The sequence below is a fragment of the Balaenoptera physalus genome (assembly GCF_965194825.1).
Source record: "Balaenoptera physalus genome assembly, chromosome: 12".
In the NCBI taxonomy this organism is placed as follows: Eukaryota; Metazoa; Chordata; class Mammalia; order Artiodactyla; family Balaenopteridae; genus Balaenoptera; species Balaenoptera physalus.
In genome coordinates this window covers 91,547,831-91,571,996 of record NC_138897.1, presented here as the reverse complement: position 1 = coordinate 91,571,996, position 24,166 = coordinate 91,547,831, and the positions used below count along the sequence as shown (strand labels likewise).

Sequence of the window (24,166 nt, the reverse complement as noted above, 5' to 3'; positions counted from 1 at the left end):
AGTGTTTCCAGAAGATTTTTAATTAGGGGTGGGGTGTGAGGGATCAGTGTTTCGGTCTACCAGATGATTCTGTGGTAACCTGGAGGTAAGAAATGTCAGTAAAAGGTGGCCTTAATATGGAACTGTAGTGGGTGAGTATAAATAAAAACCAGACAAGTTGGAGGTTGCAGTTAGAATTTTCCATGTGGACGCTTAGATGTAGATGTAAAACTACTGACTTTAAAAATACTGAGTTTGGGTGTGGTCCCTGAGAGTGGGAGAGTTTATGGAATACCAGCAGGGAGGAGCTATTAGAGGGCAGGAGTGGTGGAAGGGAACCTACAGAAAAATCAGTTTTAGTACATAGCTCTGTTTAAATTCACATTGAGCTGCATAGAAAGTCGTTTGAGTAGATGTTTCTTTTTAAAAAGGATGTGACAATGTTTTTTTTGAATTTTATTTTTTATACAGCAGGTTCTTACTATCTATTTTATGCATATTAGTGTATCTGTGTCAATCCCAATCTCCCAATTCATCACACCACCACCCCCTGCCACTTTCCCCTCTTGGTGTCCATATGTTTGTTCTCTAGGATGTGGCAGTTTAATTTTTACTAAAGTCTCATTAGGTGTTATGCTAGAAAGTTTAGTAGGCGTTAGTAGTTAGAGAAAGCTATTGTCATCATTTTTGCTAAGATAAGATTGTCAAGATTCCTTAATTTTATGTGACTAGATGAAAGATTTGTATATAGCTAAATTGGTGGGTGAAGCAGTTGGCTCTTGGGTCTTTTATAGTAGTGACATTTACCCAATCAAATGCTACTGGTAAGTATCTTTGAATGTCATAACTAGAGCCAAAGGTGAAAGTTGCAGGGAAGTTGGTTTAATACAAGGAGCTGGCACTGGTGGGTAGGTACCCCTGAAGTCAGAGGCTTATTTGAAGGACTCGAAATAAGGGATTTTTCTCTCCAAAGAGCATCACGCCCGCCAGCTTCTCCCTTCCACTCTTCCACTTTTAGGGTATGCATGTGTAACTTCTGATGCAGAGGAAATTTTGTATTACTGCCAGTTCTAAAATACCTGAAGTCAACAGGCTTAAGTCCTCGCTTTAGGGAATCACAACTAGGAAATGCCATTTGAGAAGTTTGTCTTAGGCAAATCCGTTACTTATTGTGGGTTTTCACTTTATTGACACGAGAACATGTATAGTTCACTGGATTTCCATGATTCACCCATGCAAATGAACATACAGGTCGAGAAGCAACACTACAAAAATCCCTGGAACTTCACCAGCACCTGTAACCATGTCCAGTCACTGACTAGTTCTTGTGTAAGTAATTTTATTGCTCATTAAAAATAAGTGGTCATAGCATAGGAGAAAAACCTCAATAGCATCTTGAAAATGATGGCTCTGCAGGACAGGTTTTGCAAGGTTCCTAAGGCCGTGTTAGTGATGAGTGCTTTGTCTTCAAGTGTGAGACGGTCAGTGGCTAGTGATGCTTCAGAACGTGGGGCTGGGTCAGCTCATGGGGGGGACCACGTGTGTGACACGCAGAAGGATCTTGGCGTTAGAGCATAAAGCTCTGTGGGCGTCCTAGGGGTGGGGATGCTCAATGGAGAACTTGCTGAGGAACACGTGGCTCCTTCCTGTCAAGTTTAATGAAAGGAATTGCTAATTACAGGTGTAAACACTAGAAAAGATTTGAAAAACAATTACAAACATTAAAATCAGTGATGGTACAAACAAAATATATATAAATATATTAAATACTAAAATATGCATAAGATATAGTACAAACATTAAAATCAATGATGAAGTGAAAGTTCCACATAAGCTTACTCCCAGGAAAATGAGTATTATTTGCCTATTACTGTTTCTAATTACAATGTATACATACATTGTGTTTTATAAAGTCAAAGGTAGCCCACCTAAGTTCCTAAGTAGTTAACCATATTCCTTTCCAGTGATAACTAATTTTAAAGTTTGGTATTCCTTTGGGCTTTCCTCCTGTGTAGTAAATACATATAGTTGTATACATAAATACAAATAGGACCATTCACAACATAGTGTTTCTCAGCTTTTTTTTTAAAAACTAGGTAATTATGGGCATCTTTCCATGCCAGCATATCAAGATCTCCATCATTCTTTTTAATACTCTAGTATTTCATTGTATAGATGACCTGTGACTACATCCTTATACACGTATCTGTCATATACTAATATTTTGAAAGGATAACAAAAATACAAGATTTCTATTTAATAAGGTTCTTGGGGATAATTTTAAAAATCAGCCTTAAAACATTTTTATAAATAATGATTACTGTGTTTGTTACTGTCTCATATTTTCCTACTTTTATTTTTTTGAGTAGATGATACTTTAATGTGTTTCAGACATATAAAAAGTTTAAAACAGTATATAATGAAAAGTCTTCAATTTTGTCTCCCAGCCACTTGGTTCTCCACCTCCCCCAGTATGTGCTTTCAGAGTTTCTCTATGCATGTACAAGCAACTACTAATTATTAATTCCCCTTTATGCAAAAGGTAGCATACTGGCTTGCAGTCTGTCCTGCACCATGCTTTTTCACTTTGTCTTTTATAGTTTTGACAGAGTTCTAATATCCTTTCATTCTGTATAAAGGAAAAATACCTTTCATGTAATTTTCTCAAGAATAAAGACCACGAGAGCAACACAATCCCTAGAGAACATTTACAGGACCCTTCACCCAACAAACACAAGCATGACAGGAAAAATAGTGATATAGTGATGAATGAGAAGCGTTTCTATCGTCAAGGGATTCTGAGTCTAGTTAAAGAACAGAGATGCTAGACTTGCTCAGTTTCGTTGAATGATCTTAAAGCACCCCAAAGTTTAGTTTCACACTTGAGTTAATACTATGTAAGGATTCATTTACATAGATGTGATTGTGTGAATCTTGAATAAACCAGAAGAAAAATGCGTGGCTCATACTTGTTTAGTGTTCCTTTTAATGTTTTGTCTGAAAGCACAACGAAGTCCTCGTCAAGTTATTATAAATATGGTCCTCAGAGAGGTATGCTGTTTAGAGATTGGCAAGCGCTTTTTAACTCAAGGATGTCAGCCTTAGTGTGCAGTGCTATCTCTGCCGGAAGAGGGAGCTACTGGAACAGACTTTGGTTTAGTCATAAAGCCTGCAGCGCCCCCAAGCGGTGTGGTTGACTAGGCAATATGTGCTTTTACTTTTCTATTTCTCACAGTGGGTTGTTTACTTATTAGTAAAAGTTAATTTACTGTCCTCCCAAATGCCTTTTACTTTATCCTGTTTCTGCCGGTCCTGAAGCCATCTCTTTTTTTTTTTTAATTTATTTTTTGGCTGCGTTGGGTCTTCGTTGCTGCATGCAGGTTTTTCTCTAGTTGCTGCGAGCGGGGCTACTCTTCATTGAGGTGCGCAGGCTTCTCATTGCGGTGGCTTCTCGTTGTGGAGCACAGGCTCTAGGCGCACGGGCTTCAGTAGTTGTGGGTCGTGGGCTCTAGAGCACAGGCTCAGTAGTTGTGACGCACGGGCTTAGTTGCTCCGCAGCATGTGGGATCTTCCCGGACCAGGGATGGAACCCATCCCTGGTTCGATTGCATTGGCAGGTGGATTCTTAACCGCTGCGCCACCAGGGAAGCCCCAAGCCATCTCCTTTTCCATTCCAGCTGGAATGACTCCATAGCATCTAATGTAGCTATTATTCAACGTAGATTCTCTGTTTCTTACAGTATCTCATCAGATCTAACCCCTCAAAATGCCCTTCTCCCTGCTTCTCTTATCTGCTGACCACTTTCTTTTTCCCCATATGCTCCCTGACATTTTCTACTTCCTTGTTTCACTCCAGCTGCTCCCTCTTTCTAAAATACCACCTTTCCCCTATGTCTGACTTTAAAAAAAAAAGTCTATAGCCTTGGCTGCAGTAAGGAAAAAGCTGGGTTCCTGGGACAGCACAGAGAGGTTATATCGCAGCCCAGAGAAGGCGTGTATAGGATGGCAAGAGGTCACTGGCAGAATTTCTTGAGGCAGGAGGCTGGCTGAGCAGCAAGGAACTATCAGCACAGCTTTGTGGAAAGTGGAAGCATTCCTCAGAAACCCCCAAAAATATCAGGGAAGGGAAACTGATAAGTGGACTTCCTAGATGTGGTCACACACAATGCAGAACAGGTGGGTCATATGGGCTTTAAAGGAAATGCTGACTCCTCCACACTGGCCCACACAGACACTGGGTCACAACTCCCTGCCCCCTCCTCCCTATTGGTCATGCCCCTGGCATAGTCCAACCTGATGGGCTTCACTAGCGTTTTCAAAGGTCCCCCACCCCCACCCCGGAAATGCTTGAGATTGTAAAAAATACATTTTATCCAATATATGAAAATTACAAGATTGAATTTAAATATTTTAGAATCTTCAAAAGGTAACACATAAACTGGCACAGACTTCAACGCTGACATAGGGACTTGTATTTAAATAGGGGTACTTTTTAATGCAAGATATAATATGAAATGCTTTATATTTGGCTGTGGCATCCAAAGTAAAAATGTCTAGGGCCTACATTGGTCTTAAAATGGCCCTGTTCTTTTCTTTCATTTAAAAAGAAATTGAAAACAGATTAGACATTTTTTTTTCAAATGTTTCCCTGCCAAAAGAGAATTTTGAAAGTTTTTGGAATAAATCATCCCAAGAATGTCAGTATAGCTGATTTATTTTTTGATCCAGGATCCAGTAAAGTTTCATGCTTTGCATTGGTTATTATATATCCTTTATGTTTCTCTCTCTCTCTCTTTTTTTTTTTTTTTTGGTTTGGTTGTGAAATGATTATTTACGTGCTCCTTTATTGAAACACTTCCCTTTCTAGTTTTTAACTAACTGGGCATTGCATGGCACCACTGTTGATGTCATCTTTCATGTCGTGATGGTGGTGGCCATCAGCACAACACCTCACAGACCGGGCAGTCCTCAGGGTCTCTTGATGGTTCCAAGAGAATTCTCTAACCAAAGACCGGTGCTGCATCTGTCGGGCAATGTTGACAATCTTGTCAAAGTGATACTCCCACTGTGCTTAATGTTTTTCTGCTTCTTTCCGTCTCTTGGCCTTTCCTTGAGGACTTTGATGATCAGCGCAGAGGCAAAACGTACCGCCTCAGTCTGAGCCTGTTGGTTCTGAATGGTCAGTTTCACTGTCATCCTCAGATGCCTCCAGTCACTGGTTGCCTTGGCGATGTCATCACCAACCTTTTTTGGAGACAGACCTAGAGGGCAGATCTCAGGGGTCAGGGCAGATGTGGCACTGAATTCCCCACCAGTGTACCTCAGGCACACGACTTTGAGAAACCGTGGGTAGGTGGCCGTACTTTAACCGTATCTCTGTTGTCAGGCCTGAGGGCCTCTTCTATCCTAGTCCAGGGGAGAGCTAACCTTCTCTCCCTTCACACAACACCCCCTCCTCTGTCTCTCTTGTTTTTTGGCCGTTCAGCGTGGCCTGTGGGATCTTAGTTCCCTGACCAGGGATTGATCCCAGGACCTCAGCAGTGAGAGGCAAAGTCCTAACCACTAGACTGCCAGGGAATTCCCCACACCCTCTCTTTCTCTTAATCTAGAACAACCCTATGCCTTTTGTATTTCCTAGGACACTGACTTTGAAGAACCAGGCCAGCCGATTTAACAAATGTCTCCCATTCTGGATTTGTCTGATCGTTTCCTCATATGTGTGTGCCATTTTGAAAAATATATATAATAGAACACATTTATTGTCTCCCAGTTTGCACTCCACCTGTCTGTCCCTTCATCTTTCCGTCTCAGCTAATATCTCCTCCGTGTCTTCCTGTTCCAGCCAAAGCCTTTACCTCTCTTTTTGTCACCCATCCAGTCCAATTCATCAGCAAATCCCATCCACTCAGCCTCTAAAACATAGCCGGACTCTTGTGGCTCTTTCTCCAGGCCAACACCCTGATCCGAGGCACCGATTTCTTTCATCTTAACCCCCCAACTGGTCTCTGCTCCCACTTGGGCCCTGGATGACCCACCCTCCTCCCAGTAGTGTGGGATGTGCAGATTTCCAGAAAGCTGATGGCTTGAGCCTATGTCCCTCATTCCTCATTTCTGACTCTCTCTTTGGGCAAATACAACAATCAGGAGGGTGTGAAGGGCATGGGGAGGGGGATGAGGCCCAGGGGACCCCCAGAAGGTGACAGTGTGTCAGCACATGGACCGCCGGCCCTCGTGTCCAGGTCTTCCTGCTTGCTGGTTTGCCATCCCAGTTGGTTATTGAAAACAAGAAGCCCTCCCCTGCTTAAAAATCCCCAAAGACCAGCCATCCTATCTCTTGGCCTCATTGCTGCTGTTCTGCCCCTATTCATTCTCCCTTAGCTGCACAGTTTTCTTTACGGCTTAGGAACAGCCCGAGGCTTTTCCTGCTTCAGGGCCTTTGCACTCACCTCTGCCTGGAATGCCCTCCCCTAGATCTTCCCATCAGAGGACCCACCTCCTCTCTCAGGTCTCAACTCCAACCTCCCTTCCATGACCACCATTTTAAACTAGTCCACTGGCTCTCAACTAGTCTCATCCCATGATCCACTCCTAGGTCCTTCGTAGCGCTTCTCATTATCTGGAATTTTCTGACTGGTTGGATATTTGTTTTACGTTAGTTCCCCTACCTGTTAGCATACTGATAACTCAGTCCTCGTCATGCACGGCACTCACTTCAATGCGAAACTTCTTCATTGTCCTTTTTTTTTAAAAAATTTTTTTGGCTGCTCTGCCTGGCATGTGGGATCTTAGTTCCCCGACCAGGGATCAAACCTGTGCCCCTTGCACTGGAAGCTCAGAGTCTTAACCACTGGGCCGCCAGGGAAGTCCCAATCCGAAACTTCTTAACGACTCTGAGACCAAGGCATGGTGAACGTCCAGATTTTATTGATGCAGAAACTGAGGCACAGAGAGGTACAGGGAGGGCACCAGGCAGTCTGGCCCCAGTTCCACACTCTTTTTTTTTTTTTTTTTAATGTTATAGAATATATATTTGTATAGATTTTTATTTTTTTGTATTTTTAATTTTTTAATACAATTTTCAAGGTTACCTCCCATTTACAGTTATTACAAAGTATTGGCTCTATTCCCTGCATTGTACAGTACATCCTTGAGCCTACCTTACACCCAGTAGTTTGTACCTCCCACCCCCTCCCTACTGATAACCACTAGTTTGTTCTCTGTATCTGTGAGTGGGCTTCTTTTTTATGATATTCACTAGTTTGCTGTATTTTTTAGATTCCACATTTAAGGGATATCATACAGTATTTGCCTTTTTCTATCTGACTTATTTCACTTAGCATAATGACTTCCAAGTCCATCCATGTTGCTGCAAATGGCAACATTTTGTTCTTTTTTTATGGCTGAGTAGTATTCCATTGTATATATGTGCCACATCTTCTTTATCCATTCCTCTGTCGATGGTCACTCAGGTTGCTTCCATATCTTGGCCATTGTAAACAAGGCTGCTAGGAACACTGGGGTGCATGTATCTTTTTGCATTAGTGTTTTTGTTTTTTCTGGTTATATATCCAAGAGTGGGATTGCCCAGCTCCACGGTCTTCACCACTATGCTCTCAGATACCTGTGGAAGCACCACGAAAATTGGTTTTTTTTCTGTTTTATTGCTTGGACTGCAGCTCTCGGTGCTTGGAACCCAAAGCGTCTGATTCAGGCTCCGATTCCAAGAAGAAGCCTTTTATCTTCTTGCTGGGCTGGGTGGTAGAGCCATCACAGCAAGCCCAGGGCCTCAAGAATGGTCTGTCGTGTCGCACATTTAGGAGCGGCAGGATGAACGGCTTCAGGGAAGTCTCAGGGATGACTCACTGGCGTGGATAAAAGAAAGACAAGGCCAAGTTGTTAGAAGTTCATAGCTCGATTCCAAGAAGCTAACCACACATGGCTATTTACATTTAAATTAATTAAAATTAAATAAAATGTGTTCATCCATTGCACTGGCCACATGTTAAGAGTCTAGTAGTGGGGGAATTCCCTGGTGGTCTGGTGGTTAGGATTCGGCCCTTTCATTGCTGTGGCCTGGGTTCAATCCCTGGTCGGGGAACTAAGATCTGGCAAGCTGTGTGGCGAGGCCAAAATTAAAAAAAAAAAAAGTTTAGTAGAAACATGTGACTAGTGGACATGTTTCCATCATGGCAGAAAGTTCCGTTGGATGGTGCTCGTGTAGGTGGACCATCACTTAGTTAAGCATCCTTCTACTGTTGGCTATTCACGTTGCTTCCAATATTTTTCTACTATAATCAGTGGAACAAGATTATGACTATTCTTTTTTTTAATGTGGTTTTCTTTTTATTTATTTATTTATTTATTTATTTATTTATGGCTGTGTTGGGTCTTCGTTTCTGTGCGAGGGCTTTTCTCCAGTTGCGGCAAGTGGGGGCCACTCTTCATCGCGGTGCGCGGGCCTCTCACTATCGCGGCTTCTCTTGTTGCGGAGCACAGGCTCCAGACGCGCAGGCTCAGTAATTGTGGCTCACGGGCCCAGCTGCTCCACGGCATGTGGGATCTTCCCAGACCAGGGCTCGAACCCGTGTCCCCTGCATTGGCAGGCAGATTCTCAACCACTGCGCCACCAGGGAAGCTCCCTCTTTTTTTTTTTTAATAAGGTTTTATTTTGTTTTGTTTTGGCTTCACTGCGTGGTTTGTGGGATCTTAGCTCCCCGACCAGGGATTGAACCCAGGCCCTCGGCAGTGAGAGCGTAGAGTCCCAACCACTGGACTGCCAGGGAATTCCCTATATGGCTATTCTGACACATAGATCTTTGCCCATGTGTGCATGTATATCTGATAGATACGCTTCTCAAGGGAACTTGTGGGTCAAAGGGCACATGCTTTTTAAATTTAGACAGACTTTGCCAAGTCCCCCTCCAAAGAGGTTACACAAATTTACACTCTGCCAACAATAATCAACAGCCCCTGTTTCCCCACACCCTGGCCAGCACTGGGCTTCTCAAACTTTGATCTTTGCTTGTCCGCTAGGTGAAAAATGGTATCTTACCATAGTTTTAATTTGAAAATTATTTTAAGTTTCCCCTAACCTCATTCATTATTTCACCGACAAAAGCACTTTCAATATGAAAAACATTTCTCCAAGTTCTTTATATCTTAGTTGGGGACTTTGTCCTTCAGGGCAGCGTCTACTGTTTATATTGATTGCCTCACCCGTCACTGGTGTTGAACTGTGTGCTGCTAATTATTAGCTATGGTGGATTCAGAAGGAAGGGTAGAATTGGATATGGAACGCCCAAAGCTACAACAAATTATAAAAGGACCCGGTTGTCACTTAAAAGAAAAGTATGATGTTTCTCATAATAGACTCCATTATCAGGTACAGATTGTTCATTTAACTGCACAGGTAAGGGGCTGTCACCTAGTCCTTTTCCTCATGAGTAATTGACTTTTTGCTCTCGGAATGCAAATCTGCAGTGGCAGATACACAGGACTGTTGACTTTTAAACTGTGTAACATTTAAAGATAATTTTGGTACACCCATGTTTGGAACAGCACTATTCCATAGCCAAAAAAGTGGAAAGAATCCAAACGTCTATCAACGGATGAACGGATAAACAAAATGTGGTGTATCTATACATTAGGATATTATTCAGCCATGAAAAGGAAGGGAATTCTGACACAGGCTGCAACATGGATGATCTTGAGGACATTATGCTAAGTGAGGTCAGCCAGTCACAAAAGGGCAAATAACATAGGATTTCAGTTATATGAGGTCCCTAGAGAAGTCAAATTCATGGAGACAGAAAGTAGAATGGGGGTTGCTGCCAGGGGCTGGGGGAGGGAGATGGGGAGTTGTTGTTTAAGTGGGACAGAGTTTCAGTTGGGGAAGATGGAAAAGTTCTGGAGATGGATGGTGGTGATGGTGGCACAACAATGTGAATGTACTTAATGCCACTGAACTGTACACTTGGAAGATGGTTAAAATGATTAAAGAAAAACAGTGCACACATGGAAAAGTGTTTAGGAAATAGGTGGAGAAACAGAAAATAGTCATAGAGGTTCCCATTTGGGAACTTCTTCTATTAGGGATTGAACCCGCTCCCCCTGCAGTGGAAGCACAGAGTCTTAACCACTGGACTGCCAGGGAGTTCCCTGTTATGTGTCTTTTTATTTTTTTATTTCTTTATTTAAAAAAAATGTATTTATTTATTTTTGGCTGCATTGGGTCTTTGCTGCTGCGCGCGTGCTTTCTCTAGTTGTGGTGAGCGGGGACTACTCTTCATTGCAGTGCACGGGTTTCTCTTGTTGCAGAGCACGGGCTCTAGGTGCGTGGGCTTCAGTAGTTGTGGCACGCAGGCTCAGTAGTTGTGGCGCACGGGCTTAGTTACTCCACGGCATGTGGGATCTTCCCAGACCAGGGCTCGAACCCGTGTCCCCTGCATTGGCAGGCGGATTCTTAACCACTGAGCCACAAGGGAAGCCCTCTTATGTGTCTTTTTAAAATCACAATTTAAAATGTTTAAAAAGTATTTTTAAAAAACAAGCGCACCAAATATGTCATAATATTAACGTTCAAGAGAGCCGGATGCTGAGTATGTTATTCCCTATCCTCTCATGAATGTTTAAAATATTCCACAATCAGGAAAAAATTCTGAAAGTAGTTCTTTAGGGTACATGGGCAAAAAAAAACTGTGATGTAGAATCTTTTTAGACTTTATGCAAATCTTTAGACTTTAAAAGCAGCAATAAGGCTTTATCTTTTTAAAATTATAAATTTATTTATTTACTTATTTATTTATTTGGCTGCGTTGGGTCTTCACTGCTGTGCACAGGCTTTCTCTAGTTGCGCGAGCAGCGAGCGGGGGCTGCTCTTCGTTGCAGTGTGCGGGCTTCTCATTGCGGTGGCTTCTCTTGTTGCAGAGCACGGGCTCTAGGCGCGCGGGCTCACTAGTCGTGGCTCGCGGACTCTAGAGCGCAGGCTCAGTGGTTGTGGCGCACGGGCTTAGTTGCTCTGCAGCATGTGGGATCTTCCCAGACCAGGGCTCGAACCCGTGTTTCCTGCATTGGCAGGCAAATTCTTAACCACTGCGTCACCAGGGAAGTCCCATATCTTTTTAAAATTAAAAAAATACATATACACGACTTAAAAAAATTCAACTGTATTGCTTTGATTATCAATTGCTGCTTCATAAACCATTCCGAACGTAGTGGTGGAAAACCACTATGATCTATTATGCTGATCTCCCAGGGTTCTGGGGTGAGTGGGCTCAGCAAGGTGGTCGCTGCAGGGATCTCTCATGTGCTTGGGGTCAGAAATGGCTGGAGGAGTCAGGGAGGCTTCCTCCCTCACTCGTTTGTTTGGCATCGGGAGCTGGTTTTGGCTGGGACCTCAGTGGGGGCTCTTGCCAGAACTCTACACAGAGCAACTTCATGTGGTCAGAGGTTCCTCCCAGCATGGCGGCTGGTTTCCAAGAGCCAGCAGCCCTTGAGAGCCAGACGAACACTGCATCACTTCTGCCACCTTCTGTGCGTTAGAAGCAAGTACAGCTAGAAGGTACAACTTCAAGGTCATGTTATTAAAAAGGAATCTGGTTGTCCTCCACTCACTTTCCCTCTGCCCTTGGGCTTGAATGGGGACAGGGTGCCAGTGAGCCAGCTCTGACCCTCGCGGGCGGGGTAAGTGTGTGGCAGAGCAGCGAGACAGCTGCCTAAACATTCAAGGGGAAGAGAATTAGTTTCTACCTTTTTGTTCTGGTTTTTGCTTTCTTCCCCCCCCCCCCCCACAATGTGGTTAAAAAACACATAACATATAATGTACCATCTTAACCATTTTTAAGTATGCAGTTCAGTAGTGTTAACTATATGCACATCATTGTACAACAGATGCCCAGAACTTCTGCATCTTGCAAAACTAAAAGTCACTGAATAACAGCTTCCCACCCCACTCCACCCAGCCTCTGGCAACCAGAATTCTACTTTCTGTCTCTATGAGTTTTCCTACGCTGGGTACCTCATATAAGTGAAATCATACAGTATTTGTCTTTTTTGTGACTGGCTTATTTCACTTAGCATAATCTCGTCAAGGTTCATCCATGTTGTACCATGTGACCGGATTTCCTTCCTAATTTTTAAGGCTGAATAATATTCCATTGTATGTGTATACTACATTTTGTTTATCCATCCATCAGTGGACTCTTGGATTGCTTCGACCTCTTGGCTGTCATAAATAATGCTGCTATTTGCATGGATGTGCAAATATCTCTTTGAGATCCTGCTCTGAATTCTTTCGGGTATATACTCAGAGATGGAGTTGGTAGATCATATGGTAGTTCTATTTTAATTTTTTGAGGAATTGCCATACTGTTTTCCATAATGGCTGCACCATTTTACATTCCCACCAACAGTGCCCAAAGATTCCAATTTCTTCACATCCTTCCCAACACTTGTTATTTTCTGTTTTGTTTGTTTGTGTGTTCATTTTGTTTTGATAGTAGTCATCCTAATGTGTGTAAGGTGATATCTCACTGTGGTTTTGATTTGCATTTCTCTGATGATCAGTGATGTTGAGAATCTTTTCATATGCTGGTTAGCTATTTGTATAACATCTTTGTAGAAATTTCTATTCAGGTTCTTTGTCCATTTTTAAATCGGGTTATTTGATTTTGGGGTTGTGGAGTTGTAAGAGCTCTTTATATATTCTGGATTAACCCCTTAGTAGATATATGATTTGCAAATATTTTCTGCCTTTCTGTAGGTTGCCTTTTCGCTCTGTTGACTGTGTCCTTTGGTGCATAACAGGCTTCACCTTTACATGGATAAATGTCAAAGAATTTGCAGGCATGTTTTAAAGCTACCACAAGCATGAAAGGGTTTTGGAGGGGAAAAAATGTCTGCCTCTGCTCTGACTGCCTTCCGCAGAGATAACCTCTGTTACTGGTTTCTTGTGCAGCTTTCCAGAGGTTTTCTTTGAGGATTTGTTTTGTAAAGTTTCCATAGAAATTGTGCACAGTTTGTATTTATGCAAAATGAACTACGAGGTGGACCTTGGATCCTCTGGAACAGGTCTCTCGGGACCTCATAACCCTCATTTGTAACATAGGACAGTTGGAGTGGGTGATTTGCAAAGACCCTACATCCTGGATGAACACGGGCCACACGCTGGAAAAGAGCACTTTCCCACATGCTTCTGGAGCCTCCTTTCACTCGGTTTATGGAGGTTTGCTCTTGCCTTGGAAGGTGATTTCTTAAAGGAGAAAGCATTTGCTCTGAGCAGAGTCTGAGTTGTTATTTCACGGGACTCTAAGAGTTTGTGTTTTGTTTCACTTAAATAAGAACACATTTCCTCTTCTCAGTTCTGTGCTGGGCAAAACTCTAATTTCAGTTCTTACTTTTCAGAAATTGCAAAGGATGTGAAACGTAGCACAGGAAGAAACAAATCTGCTGCCTTGGCCTAAGATTCTTCTCCAATCTGAGATTCTTAGTGTTGAATGAAAAAGGTTCTCAGACACCAGTGAGTGTCATGATGGGCTGGATTGTGGATTAACAATGCAGAATTCTTGGAGTTTCAATCCACACCCGCTGAATCAATCTTTGGACTTGGCTATAAATATACAACTTCACTTATCATGGAAGAAAAGATCCAATTTACAATAGCAACCATAATGATGAAATATTTAGCAGCAAACTTCTCAAGGAATGTGGAGGATATAAATATAAAAGGTGTTAAAATTCTACTATTAAATATAAAAGGAAGCTTGGATGAGTGGCGAGATGATCTTTGTTCTTAGAGAAGAAGAATCCATTTTGGAATGATGTCAGAGTTCCCTAAATATAGCCAGAAATCAATGCAATCTCAGTTAAATAACCAACAGGAAATTATGGGGGACTTTGAGAAAATGGTGCTGAAGTACACAGAAAAAAGTGAATACATGAGAATTGTCAGGAAAATTCTGGAAATGGAGACTAGAGAGGGGAGATTAGCTTTACCAAATATTATAATGAATTATAAAGGTGGAGTATTAGATACAGTTGGCCCTAGAGAAGGAATGGCTGGATTGAGCATTGTCATAAGAGAAAAATCCAGAGAGATGAAAGTATATAAAGAAACTGGCTTGTTAAAGATGGTGACTTCATTCAATGGAGAAAGGACTTGTAATACATTGGATTGGCATAACTGGATTCCTTTCTTACTCCATAGCTGAAAACAAATTAATTCCAAATAGAGCAGAGATATAAAAATAGAAACACCTACAAATCACTGGAAGAGAATATAGATTTTAAAAAAATTCTTGGTTTGGGAGACTTTTCTGAATATAACACAAAACTAAGAATTCATAGAAAAAGTAAATCTGATCACGAGAAAATAAAATTTCATCTTTTGCAAAATATTGAAGGCAAAGCTGACTTGGAAAATATATTTGTAACTCTGATGTTAGGCAAAGAATTGGTGTCCTTCATATACAAAGAGCGAGTGCTAACAAACAAGCCAGTAGAAGAAATGATCACAGGAGGTCAATGTGAAGTTCACAAATGGCTGATAACTATATGAAAAAATGTTCGGCCTCATTTATAATGAAAAGAAGTGCAGAGCCAAGCAATTAGTAATTTTTCACCTCTCCAGTGTGCGAAAATGAAGAGTTTGATAATACCCAACTGTTGAGGATACAGAAAAGGTTCTTGTGTATACTGTCACTGGGAGTATAGATGGTGATACTCTTTTTGGAGACTGGCTTGGAAAAGCTTTTCAAAATGAAAAAGGTGCATACTTTGGATCCAGCGGGCTCAGGGCTGGGTGTTCAATCCCATGGAAATGCAGGTGGCACTGGTGGTTGCCCCGCCAGGATCTTTCTCCTCCTTGGACCTCTGGGGCAGAACCCCCTCCTCTACAACGCATGTGTCCTGCGTGAATGCTGATGGGCCCACCCAGCAAGATGTAGACAGGGCCTCCAATAAGCCCCTAAAATAAGACTTTCTGGTAACTTTTAAACAGAGGCTGAAGTCAAAAGGACGGGGAAGCCACAGCTGGTTGGAGAGTCTTTCCAGGCAGAGGGAACAGCATGTGCAAAGGCTCGTGGCCGGAAGGAGTAGCACCGTAGGGGTGTGGGTTCCTGGGTCATATCACTTTGAGGGCTCTGGGTGGTAAGTAAGGAAAAATCCAATCAAAAGCGACTCGAACAATAGAGACCTTTGTTACATTGCATAACAAGAAGCCAGAAATGGGGCTGCTCCAGTAGGGGTTAATTTAGTACCTGAACATCGCCACAAGGACCCAGATTCTGGCTTTTCCCGTTGGCTGTCAGAGCACAGAATTGAATGAACTGTAATCCGTGGTTCACACCACAATCTCATCATTTGGTCCATTCAAGTCCTGCTTATGTTCTTTTTAACAGTTGGATTCCATCTATATGAACTGTGCGAATAAGCAAATCCACAGAGACAGAAAGCAGATTAGTGGTTGTCAGGGGCTGGGGGAGGGGGAGCAGGGAGTGACTTTTTTAAAGAGTATGGGGTTTCTTTTGGGGGAGATAAAAATGTTCTGGAATTAGATGATGGTGAGAGTTGTACAACATTATGAATGTACTAAAACCCACGGAATCGTACGCTTTCAAAGGCTGAACTTTATGGTGTGTGACTCAATAAAATTATTATTTTTAATAGGAGCACACCGTTTTGGTTTTTTTTGTTTTTTTTAAATTTATTTTTGGCTGTGTTGGGTCTTCGTTTCTGCACGAGGGCTCTCTCTAGTTGCGGCAAGCGGGGGCCTCTCACTATCACGGCCTCTCTTGTTGCGGAGCACAGGCTCCAGACGCGCAGGCTCAGTAGTTGTGGCTCACGGGCCTAGCTGCTCCGCAGCATGTGGGATCTTCCCAGACCAGGGCTCGAACACGTGTCCCCTGCATTGGCAGGCAGATTCTCAACCACTGCGCCACCAGGGAAGCCCTAACATTATTTTTTTTAAGAGGAAATTAAGGGACTTCCCTGGTGATCCAGTGGTTAAGACTCTGCCCTTCTACTGTGGGGGGCCCCGGTTCGATCCCTGGCTGGGGAACTAAGACCCTGCATATCATGTGATGCGGCCAAAAAGGGGGCAGGGGAAAAAATGTTAATTGGTTAACGAAAAAAAAAAATTTTGGGCCGTACCGCACAGCATGCAGGATTTTAGTTCTCCCACCAGGGCTTGAACCTGTGCCCCCTGCAGTGGAAGCACAGAGTCCTAACCAGTGGACCGCCAGGGAATTCCCCTTGTTATTTTAAAGTAATCCATCATCCAAAATAAAAGCCAAGACTTTGGCAATGACTGAGATCTGACTTTGTATGGTCCCCCCACCCTATTTTTCCTCACCATCCTCCAAAATCTGTCTTCAACATTGCCTTGTTTTTTCATATATACACACAAATATAGAGAGAGATGCAAACTGTGTGTGTGTGTTTTAAAACTTCCGTTGTTTTTAGCAGGGAGGGATAAATTGGAAGTTTGGGATTGACATATGCACACTGCTATATTTAAAATAGATAACCAACAAGGATCTACTGTATAGCACAGGGAACTCTACTCAATACTCTGTAATAACCTAAATGGGAAAAGAATTTGAAAAAGAATAGATACATGTATATGTATAACTGAATCACTTTGCTGTACACCTGAAACTAACACAACATTGTTAATTAACTGTACTCCAATACAAAAAAAAACCAACTTCTGTTGTTTTTACCTTGGCATTATAACGATAACATATAATATCATAAGGATGCCAGGTCCTAGGCCTGAGGAGGGCTTTGCAAACTCTGCTGGCCAAGCACAGTCAGGGCTCTGTGAGCTGGGGAGGAGGGCCCGAGGAATGCCTGCTGGGCAGACCTCTGCTGTTGGAGTCTGCAGTGGAGCTTTTGGAGGTTTTCAACTCTGAAAAAAATTATGGTGCCCTCTCCCAAAGAAGTGATTCAAAATAACCACATGGCTCAGCAGTAAAGTGGGTAAAGCAAGTCTAACAGCTTGCTTGCTTGCTTGTTTATTTTTTTGGCCTCACCTCATGGCATGAGGAACTTCTCCGACCAGGGATTGAACCCGTGCCTGCTACAGTGGAAGCCCGGAGTTTTAACCACTGGACCACCAGGGAAGTCCTCTAACAGCTTTCTGATGATCTTCTCACGCTGGCCACTTGGATGCATTTAAAAAATATTAAATACAAAATCGTTTCAGAATTGTACAAGTGGAACAGGCGGCTGCGGGACAGGCGAGGGAGGGGCCTGACTTCATCAACTAGGCCTTTCTGTTTCTCTTGAATTTTGTAGCTCTTAGGCTCTGAAATCTGAAGACCTGGGTTCAGATTCAGGCTTGGTCACTGTCTGGTTGTGTGACCTTGGACAGGTCACTTCACTGCTCTGTGCCTCAGTTTCCTCATCTGGAAAGTAGGGATATTACGGGTTCTGACTTCAGAGGGTCAGCGTGAGGATTCAGTGAGCAAAGATATAAAGCATTCAGAACATTGCCTGGCACAGTTCAGGGTCCCTGAATGTCAGCTATTATTTTTTAAAAATATTTATTTATTTACTTATTTTGGCTGTGCCAGGTCTTAGTTGCGGCACGTGGGATCTTCATCGCGCCATGCGGACTTCTTAGTTGTGGCATGCGGACTTCTTAGTTGTGGCATGCATAAGGGATCTAGTTCCCCAACCAGGGATTGAACCTGGGCCCCCTGCATTGGGGGTGTGGAGTCTTACCCACTGGACCACCAGGGAAGTCCTAATGTCAGCTCTTATTATGATCAATATCTGTTATGGTTGAACTGTGTCCTCCAAAAAGGTACACGGAAGCCCTAATCCCCTCAGAACGTGACCTTGTTTGGAAATAGGGTCATTGCAGATTAGTGAAGATGAAGTCATATTGGAATAGGGCGGGCCCCTAATCCAAGATGACTGGTGAGACGCCTTTTTTTTTTTTTTTTAATTTAATTTTATTTATTTATTATTTTTATTTTGGGCTGCATTGGGTCTTCGTTGCTGCGCGCGGGCTTTCTCTAGTTGTGGCGAGCGGGGGCTACTCTTCCTTGCGGTGCGCGGGCTTCTCATTGCGGTGGCTTCTCTTGTTGCGGAGCACGGGCTCTTGGCGCGCGCAGGCTTCAGTAGTTGCGGCTCACGGGCTCTAGAGCGCAGGCTCAGTAGTTGTGGCACACGGGCTTAGTGGCTCCGCGGCATGTGGGATCTTCCCGGACCAGGGCTCGAACCCGGCTCCCCTGCATTGGCAGGCAGATTCCTAACCACTGCGCCACCAGGGAAGCCCGAGACGCCTTTTAATGGGTCTGTGGGTCAGCGATCTGGTTACAGCTTAGCTGGGTGTTCTGTTCAGGGCCTCTGAAGACACACAGGGAGAAGATGGCCACGTGACGAGATGTGTCTACAAGTCAAGGAACACCAAGGAAGCCAGCAACCACCAGAAGCTGGAAGAGGAAAGGAAGGATCCTCCCCTAAGAGCCTTCAGAGGGAGCGTGACCCTGCCCACACCCTGATTCCAGATTTTAGCCCCCAGAATTATCAGAGAATACATCTCTGTATTTTAAGCCACCCCGTTTGTGGTACTTTATTACAGCAGCTCAAGGAGACTAATACAATATCTATTGAAAATTATTTGATAAAGTCAAAGAAAAGCAGTGCTTGAAAGCGATTCTTCCTCTATTTCTTCTTGTGCCCTGCAGCAGGGTGGAGGTGTCAGTTCCGAGTGCCCACAGCTGAGACCAGGCAGTAAGGGTGGCTTGTGAAGGTGTTCAGACTTTGTCGTGCAGGTCCTGAGAAGCTCCTGGAGGTTTTTTTGTTTTGTTTTGTTTTGTTTTTGTTTTTTTAAAGATCTTATGTGGCCAATTTACTAGTTTTTATTTATTTATTTATTTATTTATGGCTGTGTTGGGTCTTCATTTCTGTGTGAGGGCTTTCTCTAGTTGCGGCAAGTAGGGGCCACTCTTCATCGCGGTGCGCGGGCCTCTCACTATCGCGGCCTCTCTTGCTGTGGAGCACAGGCTCCAGACGCGCAGGCTCAGTAATTGTGGCTCACGGGTCCAGCTGCTCCGCGGCATGTGGGATCTTCCCAGACCAGGGCCCGAACCCGTGTCCCCTGCATTGGCAGGCAGATTCTCAACCACTGCACCACCAGGGGAGCCCCTCCTGGAGGTTTTAAATCTGGGACAGACAGTTTCCAAGGTGAGTTTTAAGAGGCTCTGCCTGCTTGCGGGTGGAGGATGGAGAAGACAGTTTAGGCCAGTTGGGGGATGGGTCTGTTGACCAGGCAGGATGATGGTGTTTCAGTGATTCTTAAAGTGTGATCTCCAAAATAGCAGCATCAGTGTCTCCTGGGAACTCGCTAGAAATGCAAAATTATAAGCCCATCCAGACCTACTGAATCAGGCCCCCTGGTTGGGGGTGGGCAGCTCTTTGGGTCCCCCCTACCCCCATCCCACCAGGTGATTCTGAAGTGCCTCAGGTGTGAGAACCACGGGTCTAACCAAGGCGGTGGAAATGGTGCATTCATTTGCTAGGGCTGCCATAACAAAGTACCACAAACTGGGCGGCTTCAAACAGCAGAAATGTATTTCTCAGAGCTCTGGGGGCCAGAACTTGGAAAGCAAGGTGTCGCGTGCTCTCCAAAGCCTCTACCGGAGGAAGCTTCCTTGCTTTTTCCAGTTCTGGTGGCGGCCGGCATTCCTTGGCTTGTAGACCCGTCACTCCAGCCTCCCCTGTGTCCCCTCCTCTTATAAGGACACCAGTCATTGGATTTAGGGCCCACCCCAATCCTGGATGACTTCATCTTCACGTGATCACATCCGCAAAGACCCTATTTCCAAATAAGGTCACACTCACAGGTCCTGGGGGTTAAGACTGGAACATATCTTTTTTGGGGGACACAATTCTACCCACTACAGATGGAGAGAAATAAAAGGATTTGAGAAATATCAAGACAAGAGAAATCTTAATGGTTAGCTGGGGGTAGGAGGGAGAGAAAACAGAACGAAGAGGAGAAACGACTCAAATGCTGTTACATCAATAACAAAGCCTGGACTGACACTGGTGTCTTGCTCCTCTCTGAATGAGTTCCTTAGGGTAGAGTTTCAGGAACTTGATTCCAGTATCTCAGGACCGGTAAACACCTTGCTGAAATAAACTCCTTCCCGCCTGAGAACCTGTCTCCCTTCCCCGCGGGGCAGGTCTGGGGAGAGAGGAGCTGGAAGAGAAGATGCCCGTCGCCCATGGAGCCCCCAGCTGATTGCACTGACTTCAATTCAGGCCACACTTGAGGGCCAAAATCAAAATCAAGGTCAGAGAGCCCGGGGACATCTGAAGCTGCTGCAGATCTCAGCGGCCTCAAAGGAAAGGATGGAATGGGAGACCATGGGCCTGTCTCCGGGTAGAGGAGCTGGGGGACCCGTCAGTGTGGGAGTCCCTCCCTCCCAACCACAGGCTGCATTCAAAGCATTTGTTCTTCTGGAAGATTCTTCTCCTCCCTTCTCGCAGTCCCCAGGAGTTCTGATCCCCTGGAGGGCTTGTGAAGACACAGATCACTGGGCCTCACCCTAGAGTGTCTGATTCAGCAGGTCTGGGGTAAGGACCAAGAATCTGCATTTCGATCCTGTTCCCATCTCTCAGAACGGAGAACCACAGCCCGAGATGAATGGCTCTGAGCCCCTGTTGCACGTGGGGGTCACACGGGGAGTTAAAAACACCAACCCCAGTCCTGGACCCCGGACCCCGAAAATCTCCGAGGATGGGGCATGAGCTCTGACTTCGAAGCCCCCCAGGATTCTAAAGGTCAGCTAAGTTTGAGGTTGACACCATTCCCTCACTATGATTGGCTGAGAAGTGGACACGTGACCAAATTCTGGCCAATAAGACACGGGGGTGGTGTGCTGGGGGACTTCCGGGTTGATGGCTGCCGTCTTGCATTGCAGCAGATGCTGGGGCAGGAAGACAGAAAGAACGTCGGTGCTCAATGATGTCCATCCTTGACCACGGAAACTGAGAACCCCGAAGCTGCTCCATCTCAGGACTCCCCCCTTTTGTGGAAATAATAAATGTCTTCATTGTTAAACGGCTCAGGTTGGTGCTTTCTAGTACTTTCAGCCAAAAGCATCTCAATGGCTGCAGATGTGAAACCCTCTGGCAAGTAGCCAGCAGCCACAGTCAACAGCTTTATTGATTTACTTATGCAGTGAATGCTCACTGAGTGTCTTCTGTGTGTCAGGATGGTTCTGGGTACTGGAGAGCATGAGAGAGGTCCCTGCTGTCGTAGAGCTGCATTCCAGCGGGTGGAGACAGACACAAAAGCAAGTCCACGAATAAACCAACAGAATAATTTCAGACAACGTTCAAGAAGGTAAATAGAGTGATTTGCTGGAGAGTGAGGGAGGGTGGGGCTTCTCTGGGAAGGTGACATTTGAGCAGAGAACTGAATGAAGAGCCAACTATGTGAAGAGGGGCAGGGGAAAGATTCCAGGCAGAGGGCACAGCAGGTGCAAAGGCCCTGGGGTGGGAGTGAACTTTGTTCAAGGAACTGAAATGTGGAATGTGAAGGTGGCATGATTATGCCAGCAGCCTTCAGGGAAGTATCTAAAAGCACACAAAAGCCCCACAGTCCAACTTTTTCTCTCTCTTTTTCTCAATTTCTTAGGGCTTTTGTTTTCAGGTCCAAAGTGTACTAGCGCTGGTTTGTTGAAATCTGAGCGGAGTTTTTCAGGCTTCCCTTCCTAACTCAAGAGAACTACTCTCACCGTGTGTGGCCTGCTGTACACTGGCTTTTTTCAATGAAAGCCAAGTGTTCGTGCTTCAGTCTAACTAAACAGCTCTGTCTGCAGCAGGTCCCCATCTGTTTTGCTGTTTTTCCTGCCAGAACATTTTCTCTCCTGCCCAGAAAACTGCAGCTCCTGTCACGGCCCCTTCCTTTACAACACCCACCTCGTCTGCCTGGGGCCTGCCGACGCCTGGGGACACATCCCACAGCATCAGAGCAAGAGGACGGCCGCTGTGCCGCCAGGCAGGAGTGTTGCTGAGGCCAACGTTGGTACAAAGAATCCTTTAGGATAGAAAAGGCCTTTGCCCTTTAAAAAAATTCACTCGACTGTAGAACAGCAAAGTTGCCGTTTTCTTTCCTGCGTGGGGACACTGTCTCTGGGCACCGGGTTGAGGTGTGTGCCGGAGGTGGCTGAAACCCAGGTCCAAGCAGGTTCCAAAAATATTCTTTGGCAAGAAATGGATGGCAACAGCATTCTGCACACGGCTGCCAGCAGCAGAAACTCCCGTTTGGACAGAGATGGGGTGGTGCCGAGAGGGACCACAGTATGCTCACTCACAGGGTTCTTTGTTTAACTGTGTTTACTGAGAGTTTCCTGTGAGCAAGGGGGACACGGTCTCACACAGGTCCCAGACCAGTGGGGCCAAAGATATTATTCTCACACCACTGAGTCTATAATGCCACCTGCACCTGAGAAAAATGCTCCCAGGGCAAGGAATCTGCTTCAGGGAGGGTGTATTACAGAGGTCAAAGAATGAACCTTTTCCAAAGCAAATAGGATAGAGTTACTTCCTGCTTAAATCCTGCACTGGCTTTCCGTTGCCCAGGCATAAAGCCCAGACCCCTCCCCGGGGCCCACAAGGCCCTGCAGCTCTGGCGCTGGTCCAGGTCCCCCACTTCTCCCCCTGCCACTCCCTGAGATGCAGCCTCCCTAGCGTCCTGTGGATCTTCTGATGTGTTCAGCCTGTGCTCACCCCAGGACCTTGGCACGTGCTCTGCTCACTGCTCTAAGCACTTTTCACAGGTCCCCACGTTCTCCCTCAAAGTCTGGCTCCGATGCCACCTCCTCAGAGAGGCCTCCCCTGGCCGGCCCATCTCAAGTAACTCTCCCTATGACGTCTTCTTGTTTTATTTTCATGGCACTCTAATTTTACCCAGCCTGATTGCTTATGTCTGTCCCCTCCACTGCTATGAAAGCACCACGAGGGCAAAGACCTTGCCTGTCTTCACAGCAGGGCCCAGTGCATGCCATGGTTTGTGGAATGAATGAATGAATGAATGATTGAGGGACCTGCCCCCATCTGCGCCAGCCAGTGGAGGCTTTCTGAATTGACATATGGGTGGACGAGGAGGGCCTCACCTCCGCTTCTTTTGGGGGGCCTCACCGCACGGCATGTGGGATCTTAGTTCCCCGACCAGGGATTGAACCCGCGCCCCCTTGCAGTGGAAGCCAGGAGTCTTAACCACTGGACCACCAGGGAAGTCCCACCTTTGCTTACTTTTTGACCTCACATCTCACGTTCTCACCTCTCCCCTCTACCAACCTGAGATCTTCCAGTTTGTTTGTTTTATTAAATAAACACGCTAAGGTTCTAAGGGCTTCACAGATAGGAGCTCACTTGATTCACACCACAGCCCTCTGAAATAGGTATTATTAGCCCCATTTTACAGATGGGGCAATTGAAGTCCAGAGAAGTATCATGCCCACATGTGAGCCGAGATTTGAACCTGGATTATCTGGCTCCAGACTTGCTGTTTTTAATGACTATTCTTTCTTACCTCCAGGCTTTTGCCCCAGAACGCTGTCTCTAGGATTCTCTTCCTCTTCTCTAATTAATTCCTTTCTCACCACAGAATCAGTTCTCATATCTGTCAGGGTTCAAGCAGGAAGGGGACAGTGCACTAAAACTGGGAGATTTTGGAGAGGGTTTAATACAGGGACTGTTTTAAATGTGTGAGGAAAACAAAAGGAGTCGTGAAGCTGTTCTCACTCCTAGGGCTGAAGGTTGGAGGGGAGGGAATGACCTTGGAACCTGGAAGGAGAGGCGCTGCCTTACTTGGAAAGGGTCGTGGCCAGCCTGAGCGTTTCTGTTATCTGTTGCTGCTAAAAAAAAAAACACCCCAAAAGGTAGTGACTTAAAACAACAAAAATTTAGTATTTCTTATCATCTTCTGGCTTGAATAGTTCTGGAATGCCAGGATACCTGGCAGGGCCACAGATGCTGGCTGCCAGCTGGGAGCTCAGCTGGGCTGGTAGCTGAGGGCATGGTCCTCACTCACGTGGCTTCTCCACACAGCTGCTTGGGCTTCCTCACAACATGGCGGCTGAGTTCAGGAAGGAGTGTTTTAGGAGGTGAAAGCGGAGCTGCTGATGGATTAAGGTCCACTCTTGGAGGCTACCCAGGTTCACTT

The 24,166-nt window shown here is 45.0% G+C and overlaps 1 pseudogene across 1 annotated transcript; it reads right to left on the bottom strand.

Moving 5' to 3' along the window:
• Positions 1-56: 56 nt before the first annotated feature.
• Positions 57-15,241, bottom strand: LOC309640314 (large ribosomal subunit protein uL11 pseudogene; annotated as a pseudogene). Its single transcript has 2 exons — positions 15,234-15,241; positions 57-5,341 (listed from the first exon to the last, which is right to left on the bottom strand). The product of its transcript is annotated as a large ribosomal subunit protein uL11 pseudogene (transcript).
• Positions 15,242-24,166: the final 8,925 nt, after the last annotated feature.